Source organism: Calliphora vicina, chromosome 1, assembly GCF_958450345.1.
Source record: "Calliphora vicina chromosome 1, idCalVici1.1, whole genome shotgun sequence".
NCBI lineage: Eukaryota > Metazoa > Arthropoda > Insecta > Diptera > Calliphoridae > Calliphora > Calliphora vicina.
Window position 1 is genome coordinate 19,471,998 of NC_088780.1, and position 8,535 is coordinate 19,480,532.

An 8,535-nucleotide genomic window follows, 5' to 3' on the forward strand; every position below is an offset into this window, starting at 1 on the left:
TGTACCGAAGATGAGAAAAAAATTGTTCAAACGATGAGAAATCAAGGAAAATCATGACGGGAAATAGCAAAGAGCATAGGAAGATCTTTACATTTTGTCCAAAATGCTTTATCTAAAAAACAAAAAAGAGAAACTCGCGGTAGACCAAAGAAAACCAGTCCAGAAACAGATAGGCGGATCGTCCTTATGGTTAAAAAAGACCCTTTCATATCATCGAAAGCTATTTCTGCTGAGCTATGTAACGAAATCAGTCCACAAACAGTTCGTCGTCGTCTTTTACAAGCTAAATTGCCGGGAAGAATTGCCAGAAAAGTGCCACTAATGCGCCAAAAAAATATCAAGACAAGATTAGAATTTGCTAAAGAGCACTTACAATGGTCCGGGTGTGAAGGCGAAAAAAAATGGAGAAATATTTTATGGAGCGACGAAACAAAAATAAATTTGTTTGGAAACGACTGCCAAAGAAATGTACGCCGACCAAAAGGAAAAGAATTCCACGTTAAATTTACAAAAAAGACGGTAAAACATGGCGGGGGAAACATAATGGTTTGGGGTTGCTTTTCATGGAATGGTGTTGGTCCGATATTCCGAATAGAAGATACCATGAATGCTAGTGGGTATAGAGACATATTGGAAAACGTAATGCTTCCATATGCATCGGAAAATATGCCATTAATATGGACATTCCAGCAGGACAACGACCCAAAACATAGTTCAAGATTAGTTAAAAACTGGTTCTTGGAGAATAACGTACCTGTTTTAAGCTGGCCCAGCCAATCCCCTGATTTAAACCCAATAGAAAACTTGTGGAGTGAATTAAAGATAAGGATTTCGAAGGAAGTTTTCAAAAATAAAGACGATTTATGGGAGAAAACGCAAAAAATATGGTACGAGATTCCATTGGAGAAGTGTCAGAACTTGATATCCAGTATGCCCAGAAGAGTGGAGAAAGTTTTACAAAACAAAGGTGGATATACTGGATACTAGCTTTACTTTAATAATAAACTAATTTTTTTAAGATAAAATTTATTAGCTTTTGTTTAATAAGAATTTTTAAAAATGTATCTATTATTATGAGCACCAAATTTTTCGAAATTTAATTTACTTTATAATATTTATTATTAATTATGAAATATTTTGTTTTTGTTTTTTACTCTCCTTTTAACTATAAATAAAAATCGACTGAATTTTTTTTATAATTTTACAATATACCATTATTTTTTTTCGTTTTTAAAAAATAAATTTTGGTGTATCTATTATTTTGAGCAGATGTGTATATTCGTCTGTGGCTTCACCAAATTATATTTCAAATTCGATTTTTTTTAAATTTTTTGGAAATTTTTTTTTTCGAATTATTTAATTTTTTTTTTAAATTTTAAAAAAATTTTTGGGTTTTTTAAATTTTTTTTTTATGAAAAATAAATTTGGTTTACAAAATATTTTTTCCGATTTGGACCCATTGTAGGTCCAACTTACATACTTATATACGTCGTTGCAAAGGTCTTTGAAATATCTATAGTTAGATATCCATATTGTCTATATTAATGACTTAGTAATCCAGGTAGGTAAAAAATAGGTCAGAAATCGAGGTTGTTCTGGTTATTTGTTCATTTGTGGACCGATTTTGCTGATTTTAAATAGGAAACTTATCGAAAGCATGTCTGACAGAATTATAGAAGATTTGGATCCCGAAGATATCTGGGGTCTTCCGAAAGTTGATTTCAACAGACAGACGGACGGACATGGATTCATCGACACCGCTATTTATAAGAATCCTGAATATATATATTTTATAGGGTTTTATATAGGGTCGGAAAATTATATTATGGAAATTACAAACGGAATGACAAACTTATATATCCCCTTCTCACCCAGGTGAAGGGTATAAAAATATAAATAAAACTACCTTTTTTTTAAAAAAAAAATAACCTTTTTTAAAAGTAAAAGTACTTTTTTTTACTTTTAAAAAAGTTAATTTTTAAAAGTAAAAGTAACTTTTTAAAAATAAATGTATCTTTTTTAAAATAAAATTAACTTTTATAAATAAGTACCTTTTATAAATAAAAGTACCTTTTAGCAATAAAAGTACCTTTTAGCAATAAAAGTACCTTTTAGCAATAAGGGTACCTTTTAGCAATAAAAGTACCTTTTAGCAATAAAAGTACCTTTTAGCAATAAAAGTACCTTTTAGCAATAAAAGTACACTTTTAGCAATAAAAGTACACTTTTATCAATAAAAGTAACTTTTTTTAAAAATTAAAGTATGTCTATATATATAAAAATTAAATGGTCCATGTATGTAATGTCATCCCGAACGGCTGGAGCGATTTGGCTGATTTTTTTAAAGAAAAAAATTCAAAAATTCCGGGTAAAACTCGGAAATTCTTTTTTTGTGAGTCCAGTCAACTGTAATAAAAAAAGCTCCCTAAAGTATGCAGTACAAATTTAGATACTTTATTTGCAAATAAATAAGAACAGGCTGGTGTGAGTGGGTTGGAGAAACTTGAAGAACTAACATTAGTAAATGCTACCGGGCGAAACCGGGGCGATCAACTAGTTTTCAATAAATAAAAGTACCTTTTTTAAAAATAAACGTACCTTTTATAAAAATAAAAGTACCTTTTAAAAAATAAAAGTACCTTTTCTAAAATAAAAGTACCTTTTCTAAAATAAAAGTACCTTTTATAAAAATAAAAGTACCTTTTATAAAAATAAAAGTACCTTTTATAAAAATAAAAGTACCTTTTCTAAAATAAAAGTACCTTTTCTAAAATAAAAGTACCTTTTACAAATATAAGTACCTTTTACAAATAAAAGTACCTTTTACAAATAAAAGTACCTTTTACAAATAAAAGTACCTTTTACAAATAAAAGTACCTTTTACAAATAAAAGTACCTTTTACAAGTAAAAGTACCTTTTACAAGTAAAAGTAACTTCTACAAGTAAAAGTACCTTTTACAAATAAAAGTACCTTTTACAAATAAAAGTACCTTTTACAAATAAAAGTACCTTTTACAAATAAAAGTACCTTTTATAAATAAAAGTACCTTTTACAAATAAAAGTACCTTTTACAAATAAAAGTACCTTTTACAAATAAAAGTACCTTTTACAAATAAAAGTACCTTTTACAAATAAAAGTACCTTTTATAAATAAAAGTACCTTTTATAAATAAAAGTACCTTTTACAAATAAAAGTACCTTTTATAAATAAAAGTACCTTTTACAAATAAAAGTACCTTTTATAAATAAAAGTACCTTTTATAAATAAAAGTACCTTTTATAAATAAAAGTACCTTTTACAAATAAAAGTACCTTTTACAAATAAAAGTACCTTTTACAAATAAAAGTACCTTTTACAAATAAAAGTACCTTTTACAAATAAATGTACCTTTTACAAATAAAAGTACCTTTTACAAATAAAAGTACCTTTTACAAATAAAAGTACCTTTTACAAATAAAAGTACCTTTTACAAATAAAAGTACCTTTTATAAATAAAAGTACCTTTTATAAATAAAAGTACCTTTTATAAATAAAAGTACCTTTTATAAATAAAAGTACCTTTTATAAATAAAAGTACCTTTTATAAATAAAAGTACCTTTTATAAATAAAAGTACCTTTTATAAATAAAAGTACCTTTTATAAATAAAAGTACATTTTACAAATAAAAGTACCTTTTACAAATAAAAGTACCTTTTACAAATAAAAGTACCTTTTACAAATAAAAGTACCTTTTCTAAAATAAAAGTATCTTTTCTAAAATAAAAGTACCTTTTACAAATAAAAGTACCTTTTACAAATAAAAGTACCTTTTCTAAAATAAAAGTATCTTTTCTAAAATAAAAGTACCTTTTCTAAAATAAAAGTACCTTTTCTAAAATAAAAGTACCTTTTCTAAAATAAAAGTACCTTTTCTAAAATAAAAGTACCTTTTCTAAAATAAAAGTACCTTTTCTAATAAAAGTACCTTTTACAAATAAAAGTACCTTTTACAAATAAAAGTACCTTTTACAAATAAAAGTACCTTTTACAAATAAAAGTACCTTTTACAAATAAAAGTACCTTTTACAAATAAAAGTACCTTTTACAAATAAAAGTACCTTTTACAAATAAAAGTACCTTTTACAAATAAAAGTACCTTTTACAAATAAAAGTACCTTTTACAAATAAAAGTACCTTTTACAAATAAAAGTACCTTTTACAAATAAAAGTACCTTTTACAAATAAAAGTACCTTTTACAAATAAAAGTACCTTTTACAAATAAAAGTACCTTTTACAAATAAAAGTACCTTTTACAAATAAAAGTACCTTTTACAAATAAAAGTACCTTTTACAAATAAAAGTACCTTTTACAAATAAAAGTACCTTTTACAAATAAAAGTACCTTTTACAAATAAAAGTACCTTTTACAAATAAAAGTACCTTTTACAAATAAAAGTACCTTTAACAAATAAAAGTACCTTTTACAAATAAAAGTACCTTTTATAAATAAAAGTACCTTTTATAAATAAAAGTACCTTTTACAAATAAAAGTACATTTTACAAATAAAAGTACCTTTTACAAATAAAAGTACCTTTTACAAATAAAAGTACCTTTTACAAATAAAAGTACCTTTTACAAATAAAAGTACCTTTTACAAATAAAAGTACCTTTTACAAATAAAAGTACCTTTTACAAATAAAAGTACCTTTTACAAATAAAAGTACCTTTTACAAATAAAAGTACCTTTTACAAATAAAAGTACCTTTTACAAATAAAAGTACATTTTACAAATAAAAGTAGCTTTTACAAATAAAAGTAGCTTTTACAAATAAAAGTAGCTTTTACAAATAAAAGTACCTTTTACAAATAAAAGTACCTTTTACAAATAAAAGTACCTTTTACAAATAAAAGTACCTTTTACAAATAAAAGTACCTTTTACAAATAAAAGTACCTTTTACAAATAAAAGTACCTTTTACAAATAAAAGTACCTTTTACAAATAAAAGTACCTTTTACAAATAAAAGTACCTTTTATAAATAAAAGTACCTTTTACAAATAAAAGTACCTTTTACAAATAAAAGTACCTTTTACAAATAAAAGTACCTTTTACAAATAAAAGTACCTTTTACAAATAAAAGTACCTTTTACAAATAAAAGTACCTTTTATAAATAAAAGTTACTTTAAATAGCGGATATATTGATGTTTCAATCATGCAAAGGGTTCGTAATTATACTTTTTTCTTTTTATTGTACGTTTTCCATGTTCTAAATTAACCTAGAAATATGAATTTGGAATTAAGTGCAGTAGTTTTGTCAAGTAGGAAAGCTTTCCCTATGGATCATTTAAATTTTTAAGTAAGAAAATATTTGTAAGGAAATATTTTCTTTTATAAGAAAATCCTTTTCATTTATTATTTTTATTATTTCAACTTAAATATTTACCTTGAAAAATGAAATTGATGTATCCTTGATAATTTATAAATTACTTTACTAACACAGTAAGTAATTGCACAATATTACATGGAGTTCCTTAAAACTTTGTTTTAAACAAGTTAATTTTTTTCTTCTTTTTGTTCAAACTATTATTTTTTAATAAATAATAGTTATTTAGTCCTTTATATAAAAAGTAAACACTTTAACTTTTGTTAACAATAAAAAAACAAACAAAAATAGAGTTCTTAAAATGTATAACAAATTTAGAAAAAACAATAACTAAACTACTACTTTTACTACTAACGAATTTACGCGAGTTACTTAAAGTTAACGCAGAAACAAAAAAATCCAACGATGAAAAAGAACGACCGACTTCCCTGAATTGCACCAGAAAACTGTGTCATACAGTCGTTTTCCCATTGATAATAAAGCAACCTAAAGGAAAGCATAACAGAACTCAATAAGAAAGAAAGAAAAAAAAACGGAGAGAAAAAACAGGAAGAACATGAACATCCTTGAAGTTTTTACATCGCGAGTTTTATTATGAGGACATTGTGTGTGGTGGAAATAAGTACAGGTTTACGCGAATAAACTACACAAACAACAAATTTTATTCACGAAGGGGAGTTTTATTACCGAAACCAAGCAACTACAACAATAAGCAGCATAAAAAGTAAACAAACACCAAAGATTAAGAGATTGAGAGCGAGAGAGTGGAGTATAAAACCCCTTTGGCTCAAAGAAGAAATTCCTTTATGCAGAAAATTAATTTCTTTAAACTCTCTTCTCTCTTAAATATGCTCTCAATTAGAAATCTTGAATGATAATCCTCGTTATCATCCCTTAAAGAAACTTGTTACAATTGAATGTGGCATAAAGTAACTTCCAAGTTAAAGTTATTTATTTTGTTTTCGCTATATCTTTTGTAGGTTTTGTTTAGCTGTAAGTGAATATAGGAAAACGAAGGAAAATAACAAAAAGTACAGCAGCAACAGGATAAACATGAGTCAACTCCTTGGGGAATTGCTATTATACAATCAATAGTAGAAAGCATAACAATACGCCGATAAAATTCCCCAAAATGAAACAAAATATAAATAAACCCTTTTATAATTTTGCAGAATTGTTACGAAATATTGCAAACATAATAAAAGCAAAACAGAAAAACTATTTTCGAAGTAACTAGAGGAGGATTCTACCTGCCAACTCAAAATAAATTTTGGTATTTTTTCATTTTTATAAAATATCTACTATCATTCCTTATCTTACGTAATTTCTAGTGTTCTTTTTACTAGGAAATTGGTCAAACGTGCTTGATAAACATTCCTGGTTGTAGTGATAAAATCTTACGTCATTTAAGTAAAAAAAGAACTTTACTTTTTAGTATTTAAAAATCAATATTTGGTGGGAGATATAAGTGTCCCTCTTTTCGTCTAGGACCTCTTATTAACGATCTATGAGTGATTTTAGATTTTTCATATAAAAATCGATATTTGGTGGGAAATATAAGTGATCACAGATAATTGTCCTTTTTCATCTAGGACCTCTTATTAACAATCTATGAGTGATTTTAGATTTTTCATATAAAAATCGATATTTGGTGGGAAATATGAGTGATCACAGATTATTATCCTTTTTCGTCTAGGACCTCTTATTAACGATCTATGAGTGATTTTAGATTTTTCATATAAAAATCGATATTTGGTGGGAAATATGAGTGATCACAGATTATTGTCCTTTTTCTTCTAGGACCTCTTATTAATGATTTATGAGTGATTTTATATTTTTCATATAAAAATCGATATTTGGTGGGAAATATGAGTGATCACAGATTATTGTCCTTTTTCGTCTAGGACCTCTTACTAACAATCTATGAGTGATTTTAGATTTTTCATATAAAAATCGATATTTGGTGGGAAATATAAGTGATCACAGATTATTGTCCTTTTTCATCTAGGACCTCTTATTAACGATTTATGAGTGATTTTAGATTTTTCAAATAAAAATTGATATTTGGTGGGAAATATGAGTGATCACAGATAATTGTCCTTTTTCGTCTAGGACCTCTTATTACCGATCTATGAGTGATTTTAGATTTTTCATATAAAAATCGTTATTTGGTGGGAAATATGAGTGATCACAGATTATTGTCCCTTTTCTTTTTATGCAAACTAAAGTGAAGGGTTTATAAAATTCGTCTCTACCGCATATAAAACTGTAACATATTTATTCCTTTAAGTAAATGGAATTAAAAAGAAAAATTAGCTTTGGTTTATTTGCATTTTTCCAGCTCATAACTATAATTATTGAAAAACACTTAACTTACGTTTGAATTGCAACAAACAAACGGTGGGATACCGAAAATTCTATAAAATTTGCCTATTGAGATTGGTTGGCAGGCAGTCAGGCTGGTTGCTTGATTCACAAATCATCACTCTCCCTATGATTAAAAAGCATAAATGTTTTAAACATGCAAGGACTCTGCCAAACGGGGAACATTTAAAAAACACTTAACAACCCAGTACAGAAACGAATTTGTAATAATTGCTGGAAAAACTTAAAATGCGAAAAGTAAATGTTGCGTTTTGGAAATTGTCATAAATTAAAATTATAATTTTTATTTGCATTTCTATTGATATGAATTGCTTTTCAGCGTTATGCAAGTCATTAAAAATTCACCCTTCCTCCCCATCTTAAGCTACAGTAAAGGTATTTAGGCTGGCTGAAAAGGGAAATCCTTTTCTTTATGATCCTTGGTTTTTTTTAAAGAAAGCCATAAATGTGAGACAGAGAGAGAGAGCGTGTGTGTGTTTTTGTTGTGTTAAGCCATAAAAATTAAAAATGCATAATTTTGTTTATGATTTGTATACCGGATCCTTTCGAATTTCTTTTTGTCTTGAGTTTGTCTGGCATGAAAAATTTCTTTTTAATTCTCTTTTGAAATTTGCTTTATACAATAGGGAGTTTTTCCTTTTCTTTTCAAAGGCTGTTTTTTTTTGTTCCTAAGTTGTCATAAATCCTGGTTGAAAATTTTTGTAAGGAGAAGATTTAGTTTTATTTTTTAATTTCAACACATATCCTTTGTAAAGATATCACAGCGGTAAAGTTTTTCCAAC